The 11,994-nt window shown below is 41.8% G+C and overlaps 1 long non-coding RNA gene across 1 annotated transcript; it reads left to right on the top strand.

The window, feature by feature from the left end:
• Positions 1-462: 462 nt before the first annotated feature.
• LOC311257743 lies at positions 463-3,670 on the top strand. Its single transcript, XR_014622663.1, has 4 exons — positions 463-501; positions 2,639-2,699; positions 2,861-2,946; positions 3,279-3,670. It is a non-coding gene; the product is annotated as an uncharacterized lncRNA (long non-coding RNA).
• The last annotated feature ends 8,324 nt before the right edge of the window (positions 3,671-11,994 follow it).

Below are 11,994 nucleotides of genomic sequence, written 5' to 3'. Positions count from 1 at the left end.
GATTTAAAAAACAGCCTGAAGCGTCTGTATCACCTCGAGATCTGGTGATAATGCTTGATGGACACTGACAAAGTGAGCTTTTGACTCTTTTCCTCTGCTGTCAGTTACAAACCCCGGACCCCCCCCACCACCGACACCCTGCTGAATCTGCTCATTACTGGGAACAATGAACGAGAAGGAGGAAAAAGGAAAAAAAGACCTGAGCGGGTAAAGTTTTCCTGCTTGTGTTGTCATGTCCACTCACAAGTTCTTGAAACTTTGGGTTGTGTTGATGGTGGGGGGGGAGTTGGCTTAGTTCACCTCCCTTTTCCTTTGACTACTGTCAGGCCTTTTATGTTCTTCCTGTGGATTTTGGGTCACTGTCAGAGAGACTGAGAGAGCGTGTGAGGGAAATTTAAATGTGGCTCTCCAAAGGCTGGGAGAGAATATTGAGTGGCTGGTTTTCTTTTGGGAAAAATACAGAATTTGTGGAGTTCAGCCTTCGATGCTTCTTGAAAACATGTGAGTATCTTCTTTTTATTTGCATTTATTACATTATTTACTACAAAAAATATTAGTTTGTGAATTGTAATTTGGTATCTCGGGATAAAATGCAGGTTTTATTAGTCAGATGAAATACTTTCATGTAAAAATATGGAGTGCATTGTGTGCTTTTCACCAGTTTTTTTAAGTCGTGGAAAAGTGCCCCTGTGGCTTCAGTCAGGACGCCCATCTCTGCCTCATGTTGGCACCTTTTTCCCTCCTTGGGGATTAGGAGCTGTCAATGGGCCCCTCTGCTCCACACACACCCTCATACCCTGCACACACACTGCAGTAGCTGCTCAAATCTCTAGTTCTTAGGGCACTGTGTATGATAGTGACTGGGCGAGCTTGGGGCTTGATTAGCGCAGTTAGCCCTTCTAAGGCTCTGGCTGTTTACAGTGGATTACAGGGAGGGAGGCAGGGGTTAAGTCTACCCAGGCACCATGCCTCCCCCTCCTCCCTCTCTCTCTCTCCCCCCACGGGAGCCACTGCAGCAGGGCTGGCAGCCCGTCTGGGCTCCCCATCGCAAGGCCAGGCTGACAGGTAGCGGGATTTGGCAGAGCAGTTTGCATGAGAGCCAACAAGAAAAACTGAACATGGCGGATTAGTTCGGGATTATGTTGTCAGAGTTAGCCTTGACGGACAAACTGCAGAGGAATAAATTGCAATCTGTTTGAGGAGCGCGCTGCCACACAAACAGGAGAGGCATCGGCTCGTCTCACCGCCTGTCCAAAATGACAGCGAGGGGAGAAAATCATTAATAATTTATAAACAAAGTCCTCGGCCATTACTGACGGCTGCCCACTCTGGCTGGACGAGACGTCTGGTTGTCTAACCCCTAACATCAGGAGGCTGGTTCATGTTAAATCTTAAAACCTATAAGTGACAGGGCATGTATGGAGATAAGAGGAGGTCAGACTGAGAAGAACTTGTAAAATGCATCAACTACTCCTGCGACTTAAAGTCTGTCATCTTATTTCTGATAAGGCAGAGAGGCGAGGAGCAGGCAGGAAGATCTGTAGCTCTTTTTTTTAACTTTCAAATAGAGATGTAGCTGTGACTCATATTTGCACCTGCCATCTTAGAATGAAATCTTAGTAAAGCTCCAGAAATATCTTAGGTAGCTTTTATGAAGCCACGGAGGCCAGTGAACAAACCAGTGTTCAGGCTGCGGTCCTGTCATGTGCAAAGAGCACTAGACTGTGTTTGTTGCAAATCTAAATCTGAAAGTTTGTGTGTAATGTTCATTATATTCACTACTGCTGTGGTCGAGTGCATCTGGTGTCTGGTCAAAGGTCACCTGTAGGCTGTCACATTAAGTATCATATCGCAAGCAGGATACTTTTACAGGACATCGCTTCATTTGTATTAATTTTATGAATTAAAAAGTATTTATCCAGCATCCATGTGTACTGTCACCCAAGGTGAGATTAACCATCAGCAAAGCAATCTTGAACACAACGCTGCTATTTCACTCATTACGTGCAAACATCCAACCTTGATTCATTCGCTTCAAACTGTGCCTTTTTCATAACACAACATAATTTGCGGCTTATTAAAAAGAGAAGAACGGGTTTGGAAAGGTTTTGAAATAGGTGAAATGTTTGTTAAGGTCTTACGAGAAGAGCTAAGAAATAACTTCAGAGTAAAAGAAGTAACAGCTTTATAAATGAGAATCTTGCTCCACATCCAGGAGAAATAATAATAATAAAAAAGTACAAATTTCCTGCTGAGAGAGTAAACACTCTGCAGCAGCTACATTTCATCTCTCTCTGTTTTCATCTCACATCCCCGTCCGTCTTTTATTGGAGAATTGAATTAGCTCGATTCGACGGCGTTGCAGCAGCGTTTTCCTGCCGAGGACTGACTGGCATGGTAAAACGTATTAATGAGCTTTATTGCATTCTGTCCTCTCCTACATCATTAGGAATGCATGTCTGTATGTTAAACATATGAATATGCATCGGCATAGAGCATTTGCTCTCAGAGTTAGCAGTGAGCCAGCGTTGTGCCTTGAATAATAATCCAGCAGAGGAATGAACTGCGTTTTTCTTTGCCTTCGCTTGTAATTGAAAAAAGATAATAAGAGCACATTTTGTTGTTTTCTTAATTCTAGCACAACGCTGATGCTGAATGATAAACTGGGCTCCGGATGAGTTAACACATCATTTTCTAAGGTGATATTTGCATTTTTGATAAGAAATTCTTCAATGTTGCATGTTTAGCTTCATTTAGCCGTGTGTGTGTGTTTGTGATTACAGTACTTTATTTTGAAATTCAACAGAATAACATGGTGAGAAAATATATTGAGACTTTGATATATTTTCTTGTCTGTCAGTTTCTTGAATAAATCCAGTCCAGTGTTTCCAGTCACATTGCCAGACTGAGGGTGATCCAGAGGTCAGCAGAGGTCGCTGGATAAAGGTTAACAAATTACCATGATGGCTCTCACAGACCTGATTGATGTCGGGTGGGGGAGGGGACTGTGTATCGGGGGGTTAGGTCAGGATAAGGTAAAGCCTGGAGAGAAAGCATTTCTGTAAAAAAGAAAAGTTCTTCACAGAAAACAAAAGGCAAACATACAGAACAAGATAGAGATCTGCATTATAACTGTGTTTCTGTAAAAGAAATGAGAAGTACAGGTGACGAATACAGATGTAGCATGTTTCTTGTATTTAGTATATACGTTTATATTCATCGTGGATTTCATTATCGATTAGTAATGAATGATAAAACAGCTTTGTTCCATTCAACAGTGTTGTGTGATGCGACGTCAGGACCCACAAGTGGAAACTGGAGCGCTGCCTGATTCTAAGAAAGAAGCATTTCATCGATCCACTTGTGGTGAACTCTTTTTCTCCCTGTGTCCCAGTTTTCTTACCGCTCATGCTCTCACTGACTGACTGTACCCGCTCCGGCTCTGGCCTCGGGAAGACCTGCTATTCATTCACCACACGCAGGTCGCCAACCAAAACAGCCGGCGCTCCTCAAGAACAAAGACGCTATCTGCACTCGTCAGGCGGCGTGTTGCAAGAACGGGTGACACGGAGCGGCTCGGAGAGGGAGGAACCGAGGCTCCCGGTGTACTGACAGGACAATTAGAGGGAGCAAATCTGCTATCGGAGCTAAATACTCCAGATAGGGTGGGCATGCAGCAGGGTGACGGACCCTCCGGGGGGGCTCGGAGGGGAGGCGCCCAGTGGGGCACCATGGGGGTGTTGATTGATTTAACTGGGTGAAGGTGAGAGGCATAGATGGGTCTGACTGGTACTCTGGTTTCTACGGAGCTCTTGCAGCTAATTATGATCCATGAAATGACAGAAGTGACCATCAGCAGATTACTCAATTCCAAAGGGAGATATATATTTATATATATATATATATATATATATATATAGATGGTAAAGTATACAGTAGATTCATAAAACCAGAAATAACAACAGTCTTGAGGAGCAGCCCGTCCATGTTTTTACAATCTGGAAAGATAAACTCCAAAAACCCAAATAGCTTCCAGGATAGACATAAAACATTTTTGGAAGGAGATTAAAACCCAAGGAGCGAGTTAAACATGATATTCCCTGCTCATCCTCTCTCGGCCCCCATTCCAAATAAATAAATCAGTTATGTCCGTACACGCAACTTTTGACCCGCGGTGACTTCATTCACTGAAAATTACAGTTCCTCTTTGATTTCCAAACGGTATTATCTTTGCTCTCCAGTGGAGGGAAGGTAAACAGTAGCAGTGGAGAGTCGTATGTCTCTTTAAATAAACTGCATTGTCTGATGATGTTTTAATGGGCAAACCTCGATCCCCTGGGCAGTGACCCCGCTGAGTGTGCCTCTCTGCACAGGGTGCTGGGACGTAATTGCTATGTACATACCAGAGCTATGCTCTGGTTTCTACACTGCAAGAAATGTCCAACCGAGTGACTTTCAGAACTGTTATAGAGAATTTTTAGAAATGTTTATTTTTCCTCTTTTAGCAGATCGAGATTGTGACTCACTGTGGATCTCGACATAAGGACATAAGGCAGTCAGTATATCCTTAGTGTTTTGACTAATTTTGTTATTATCAAGTGGGAATCAGTGCTAACGTCAGCAAGCTAGGCTAGCTCACACTGTCTGCGTTATAGTGTGAGGGAGTGGTAAACTAGTCCCACCCAAAGTTGACAGACGTTCTGTTTTTGGTAAATGGTCTCACATGTCTATAGCGCTTTTCCAGTCCACTGACCGCTAAAGCTTTACAACACTTGTCACATTCACCCGTTCACACACACATTCATACACTGATGGCGGAGGCTGCCATGCGAGGTGCCAACTGCTCATCAGGAGCAATCTGGGGTTCAGTATCTTGCTCAAGGACACTTCGACCTAGCAGCTGGTGGGTCTTTTTCACTGGCTGAATCGAACCTGACGGAGGTGATGTAAGCTGAGGCACAGAGTTTGTGTTGACAGTCACAGCTACAGCTTCGCTTTTTAACATGATTAATGACATGTGCATGTTTAGATGACCGTGGAGAGCCATCGTTCTACGCACACAGATATGAAATTTAAAAAAGGTATCTGTGTTCTGGTCTGAGTGGAAGACGAACTCAGCGGCACAATGGGTCCTCCATGTTGAATGTTGTAAAGTGACAGAAGTTTTAAATGGTACATAATCAGCACAATGCAGGCTTTTCTTCTGACAATGTTTGTTTGATGAACGGTGCCAAGATGTGCTCGCGTCAGTTAGCGCCATCACGACACCGAAGCCTTTAATCTGAGGTACTGTTTTCACAAATAAGTCCAAAATGGTTTCATCCTGTCTCGACAAAAAGTAAAATAATGCACTGCAGCTGCACTGTCATTGTTAAAATGAGAAGAATTACATCTTTAGTTTGACTTTAATATGGTAAGCCCACTTGTTTAAGTGGACATTTCTTGCAGTGGATGTCTACGTATAATGTTCTTCCCACCTTATTCCCACATGGGGGTCCATTTCCAGTCAAAACATAGAGAGTATCTACAGAACAGACAGCACAGTGACTTTCACCCCCACAGCCTGAGTGTCAGTGATGTTTCCCTGGGAAGAAACAAAGACATGCGCAGGAGTGAGGAGGACCACGAAGAGGACAAGAAACTTTAGCAGGGGAAAAAACAAAAAAAAAAGAACAGAGGATATTATCAGATGGAAAGAATGAGACAAAGTAACTCAACTCAATATGTGCACGGCTCCCCCGTTTTCCTTTTCTAGCTGAAACTAATGAATTTTTGCGGGAAGAGGAAATGCTTTGGGAATAGGTAAAAATTTCATCAAACACCGGATGTGTGCACTTGATTAGTGATTCAGACCAAAGCTAACTTCGGTAAGACAATATTACAAGAGGGCTCAAGGAAATAGCTAATGAGCAGCTAAGCTAACGTTATCTCGCTGCAGAGCATACAGTCATCTGATTTTCTCGGCATCGAATCCTAATTGGATTGTGGAGAAGTGAAGAGGACAAAGAACATTTATCTTTCACAATTATCAGGAATTCATATCTCGGGCAAATTTGCCAGCTTGCTTTACAATTTGATTGAATTAACTATTGATGAGCTGAAGAAACCAATATCATTTCAATCTTGCGACCCTTAACAGTCAATAGATTATTCTGATTTTGGATATTAGAGGAAGCTTAAAACATCTTTTGTGGTTTTCGACCATCCTTTTAGTCGTCTTCAGTTCCTCAGTCTCAGTTTTTCTCTCTGCCTCTCAACACCTGTCTTCCATTAGGCTCTGGCGACCAGCTAGTGCACAGGAAGCAGTGACGTGCTCGACAGGCTCGAATCATTCATGAGACGACAAGTGAGGGCGCGGCCTGGTGAAGATGTAAAGTAATATCCCAGCAGTGCATGAGGTCAGTCGTCCTCTTTTTACAGGCAACATGAAAAGAGGTTCGAGCTCCGGTCACGAGACGGGGCTGGGTCCGTTTGTCTCGAGGGTTCATCAGTTCAGATAATGTAACAGGGTGAGGTGGCTGCTGCAGAACATTTTTCTAATACGCTGATGTAATTGGATCACAGTGCGTGCATTCATTGACATTTGCAGAAACAACTTTCAGGAGTGAGAGATATCGCTGCCATGTGAAATCTCACGTTTCCCTCAGGTCAGCTTTTTAAATTAAAACCTGGATTTAAAGTTGTACGTCTCGCATTTTTGAAATTGTCAAAGGGGTCACAATAAGGTCAAGGATAAACGTTGGTAATGTATGTTTCTGCAAAGCAACGATATGTTTAAACTTTACATTTCTTTTTGCTCAGTTTTCAATTTAAAAGTGACTACGAGGAACTTTTCAGTGTTTATTAAATCGTCTCTGATTCCTCTGATGATTATAAATGACCTGTAACAGCGAACGAGACCATCAGCGAAAAGGCTGCTGTTTTTATAAAGTTATTTTCTTTTCTATCGTCCCTGAGTAGAGAATTTAATTGAAAATGATTTAATCGTGTGCCTCTCCGAGACTTTCCAACCAACCATTTCTGACCGAAATTCTGATAATGAAGTGAGTAACTTTGCGGAGGTTGTGACGCAAAAAAAAAAGTTGCCGACCGTTTTACAGCCGCTTCCTTCACAATGTAAACTTATGGGAAAATGTATTTTCGGGGCCCCAGTGCATCACGTGACGTTGTTATTGTAATGATTGGTCGTTATGAAAGCCTGATGTTGTTCCTGAGGGCTTGAGGGCTCCACGGTCAAGTTAGCAAAGATATGGGCTCTGTCCAGTTACGCTTTCAAAATAAAGTGCAATGACTAACAGTTCACATTGTATTGTGTGATTCATTATTATGACTTTCCGAAGGTTATTAACGTTGTCAAACAGTCGCAGTTTCGTTAGGTTTAGGCAAAATCAAATAATTAGGTAATTTTATGAAAAGATCATGCTTTGGGTTAAAATGCCAGTTTTTCACCTTCTTGTGTGAAACAAATGTTCAACGATGTGAGAACGTGATTTTCCAGTTGTTTTAGATTCTTTCATAGATAAAGTTCAGCGGTGACACAGATGTTTTGTCTACCCCTCAGATTAGAAAACAACCGTATGAATTAAGATCATGTTGTGCCTGTTTTGACGTCGTCCACAGGTTGGGGTGCCGATTAACCCCAGATGGATGCTGTCGCCCACACGAGAGGTGACGTGAGGTGATTCGCCATCACTCTGGTATTATTTTTCCATCATGCTAGCTGACGGTGGGGATTTCAGAAGCAGGGGAGGGGGAGCCGGGGGTCCGGAGGGTTCGTGTTCTGTGAATCATGCAGCCTAGCGTGCGATCGGCACACTGCCCTCCTCTTGACTCCTTCATAAGCTCTGTTACAATAACACACTTGCTTTTCACTCCAGCCCTCACCCCGAGCCTCCCCCGTACAAAACTCCCCCCACCCACCACCAAGACTTCACTTCTCTGAAAAACACAGGAGGGAAAAAAGAAAAGAAAGAGCACCTACAGTTTTCTGCAAGATAAAAGCCGGAGGGTATTTATTTCGGCCTCTGGCTCCCCTCAAAACTCCATTACTGTTGTTAGCATAACTGTGATGACAAAGATAATCTTTGTTATTATTATTATTATTATTCCCCACTTTAATTAATTTCTCCCCGGGGCTCGAAGCGGTAATGAGGAGCAGACGTCGACTGTTTTTTACCCCCTCTCTACACTTCCTCAACAGTGAAGTCCCAACCGAGTGCAAGTCAAGGTTAACAGTGCCATCTACAGTAGAGAGAAAACCAGTCCATCTTGTGATGAGATGATAAGAGACGTACAGAGATGGACACGTCTGAGGTATCAGCCATCTTGTACTGAGTGGTTTTTATCTTCTGTTAGTCGGGGTTGGTTCTGCAAAAGTAGGCCTCTTTCTGGCAAATGCTCCGGAGTGGTACCGCAACAAATACTCACTCACACCAGTCGTGTTTTTGTGAAGAGGTACGAACCTTCTTTACATGCTTGTGTTAAGTTTTGAGTTGAAATGATCAATGCTCAAAAGTTATAGACTGTCAAACTGCAAAAAGTCCCTGTTTTCCCTTAATTGTGTTTTTAAGGTTCAGTGACAGATTGACAGCTTGTCTGCCAAAGAACGCAAAATGTGTGTGTGTGTGTAAAGTCAGATGTAGAGCTGTGATATAGATGTAGGACTCAGAAAATATGTTGATATATATAGATTATGTTTTAATACAGATAAATAAAATGAAATAAATTATTAAAGTTTCCTCACATTGATTCATTGTGACATGATCAGACTAAAAACGTATGATGTCGCCTGAATGCTGCTTCGAAACGAGTCCTGCTTGACTCACAGCACAGTAGCACCAGTTTTGCTAACAGCTTAAGCAAACATGGCACCGTGCTAAAAACTGCATTCTGCAAATGCATTCTCATTTTGAGAAGCAGGGAGTGACGACATGGCTTTATTAAAAATGCTGTCAGTTTATCGGCTATTTACACAAAGACGTCTTTAAATTTCAACCACGTCCGCATGCCAGCAGCCGTGATAATGTTACACAAGTAAAAGCAAAGGGTCAGTGATAGGTAGCGTTGTGATTTTCAAAAAAAATATCAAGGGGTTAAACCTCGACACCGGCTATTTATCTCATTTATAAAAACATACAATAGATATTTAAGTTCATCCACAGGTCTTCTATAAAGTGTTTCCATGATGGGCAGCATGTGAGGAGTGCAGTCTGTGTAAGCTGCCTTTCTCTGTCTATAAGATCCATATTTCCATCACTGTGACGATCTGACACCGAGTCTAATCGTAAGCACTCTTTGGCATGTGGAGCATTTTGGAACCAAACTCCAAGTGAGCTTTAAAAAACGTCTCAGAGGACTCGAAATATCACAAAAAACACAAAGTCCGTGCTCACCTCGTTTTCATCAGCGCGATTCTTTCTGTAACATCCCTATCCCTAAATAATTGTTTATCCGTTTAAGCAGGACTAAGACGAGGTGAGTGACGTGAACTGATTCACAGCTGACTAATTTAGCACATCAATGTCAGACACTAAACACGGGGATTCAGAGATTTAACCGTTTGCCTTGACGAGGGAGAGAAAAAAAAGGCTAAAGAGGGACCATTACTGTTTATCCTCAGCCTTATCACTACTGGCGATGGGCTTGTAAATATTATCCTATTCTCCTTAATCCACTGCACAACGTCGTGCTCACCCACTTACCGGAAGCTCCGACATTTACCTCGGGATTTGCCGGGGCTTGGGCTAGAGTGGCTGCGAGTGGGAAAGTACTAATCTACAAGGCAGATTCAGGATTAGTGTGGTGAGCCAGGTGACCCTGGGGCCTGAGATCTTATTGGCCGGAGGAGACGCGGGCCCTGTGGTCCTTGGCGGGGGGTGACTGACGAGAGGAAGCTAGGAAGGCAAAGAGGGCGGGGGGTGATTCTCCCCAACTCTGCTTTCTCTTTGTTTCTCCTTTTTTCTCTCTCTTTCTCCTCTTTTCTCTCCTCCACACTCTCGCTCGCTCTCTCTGAAGGAGCCCTGATGAGAATTCCACTAATCAGCTGAGGATTAACAGGGACTCAGACAACACTACATCTAATTCCCCCTTCACCGCCACTGGGGCAACAAGAGGCCCCACGCAGCACTGCAGCACTGCAGCACCGAACAGATCTGTGCATGTGCACGCAACTATTTCTGTCAGACTCAGATATGAGGCAGATATTCACTTGTTGATTTACTGACTACAAACGTACTCGTTCAGTTGCTCCATCGTACTAAAACCTGTGAGATTTTAATTGCAGAGACTGAGGTTTGCATCCTGAGTCATGATGTTCAGGCAACACAAGAAGTTCTGGTTGAAGTTTGGATCAAATTATGGATTCGGTTGAATGTTAATCGAGTAAAGACGTCGTACTGTCAGTGTCAGTCAGTGTCGTTCCCTGACCTCAAAACAGTGAATATTATAAACATTTTTAATGTGATTTAATGTGTATGTGTGATTGTAAAAGCTCATAATGTACATTTAGTTCTGACATTTTGCGATTTGGTAGATCTGTTAATTAACATTTCCTACTTATGTTGAAGAATATATGTTTTTTTCCTTCTGTTGCAAATTAGTGGCATTTTATTAAAATTGTTTAATGTTATTATTAAGTAAGAGGCAGTGATGGAATGTAACTAAGTACATTTACTATTATAAAGATATTTGTATTTTACTCGAGTAATTCCATTTTCTTCTACTTTATACTTCCACTCCACTACTTTTGGGAGGTAAATATTGTACTTTGTACTCTAATACATTTTTTGATAATTTTAGTAACTAGTTACCTTGTAGATTACATTCGGCATCAGAGCCAAAGAGGAACATTTTAAATTAATTTATTTGATCAGCAATCAGATTAAATAAAAACACTGACAATCAAAACATACATACATGTAAATATATAATTTACTTTGACTTGTACTTTTGATACTTAAGTACATTTAATATCAGATACTTTAAGACTTTTACTCGAGTACTCTTCATATGGGCGACTTTCACTTTTATATTTTCACAAGAAATCTTTACTTTTACTCAAGTTTGACTTTTGGGTACTTTTTACAACACTGGTCAGACGTTAGACTTTAACTGGGGAAATTAATCAATTTAGAGAAATCACTTTGGTGGAGTTCACAGATAATAAGACAAATATAGAGGTGTAACAATAAATAGTCGATCAACAATGAATGTTTTTACAAAAATTTAATTATCAATCTACTGTCAGTCTTTTATAAAGCAGAAATACCAAAATCAATTAAAAACCTCTTTTTAAACTGGAAGAACCAGTGAGGTTGTTTTCATTTACTCTGATGTCGAGCGACAAACAAGTTTGAAAAAGAGAAGAAAGAAAATGAGTTAAAACAGTTACAACGAGAAGCAGGAAGGTTTGTGACCGTGGTTTAAATAATAATTGACAATTTCAGCTTCTGAATGATGAGGATTTGATGATTTGTGACTGTGGAATCAAACCGCACATTATTAATTCATCAAAAATATCTGTAATGCAAATAATCATTGATCGGAGCTCTTTAAGTGACTGAACAGTCCCTGGTGTTGACGTGTGAAGCTCCACTGTTGTTGAACAAACTGAGGCTGAAATATACGTTTAAAAAAAACATTTGACAAAGAAAAAGATAAAAATAAGAATGAACTGAATAAATGACTCATTTTGGCTGAAACCCCCAGATTGGCTGATGATGTTCAAACACAACAAAGCTTCATGTTTATTTTTCCTCCTTCTCTTATTTTCTGTCCGAGACGAGCGTGTAAGCCAACGTGACTGCGTGAGTGTAATCCTGTACGCTTGGATAACAACATGATGGTCAGCTTGTGTTTTTCAAAGTGACACTGGCATCAGGAGCTCATTCATTTTAATGCCGAGGCTCATTCACTTGCCAGGTCATGCCGGGCCACCCACAAAGCACAACTAGTTGTTTTTCTTAAAACACATCAAGAGTGTGCAGTTTCACACCA

Source organism: Pagrus pagrus (assembly GCF_965226575.1).
Source record: "Pagrus pagrus genome assembly, chromosome: 5".
Classification (NCBI taxonomy): domain Eukaryota; kingdom Metazoa; phylum Chordata; class Actinopteri; order Spariformes; family Sparidae; genus Pagrus; species Pagrus pagrus.
Note: the sequence above shows the minus strand (reverse complement) of the source record. Positions and strands in the feature narration are given on the sequence as shown.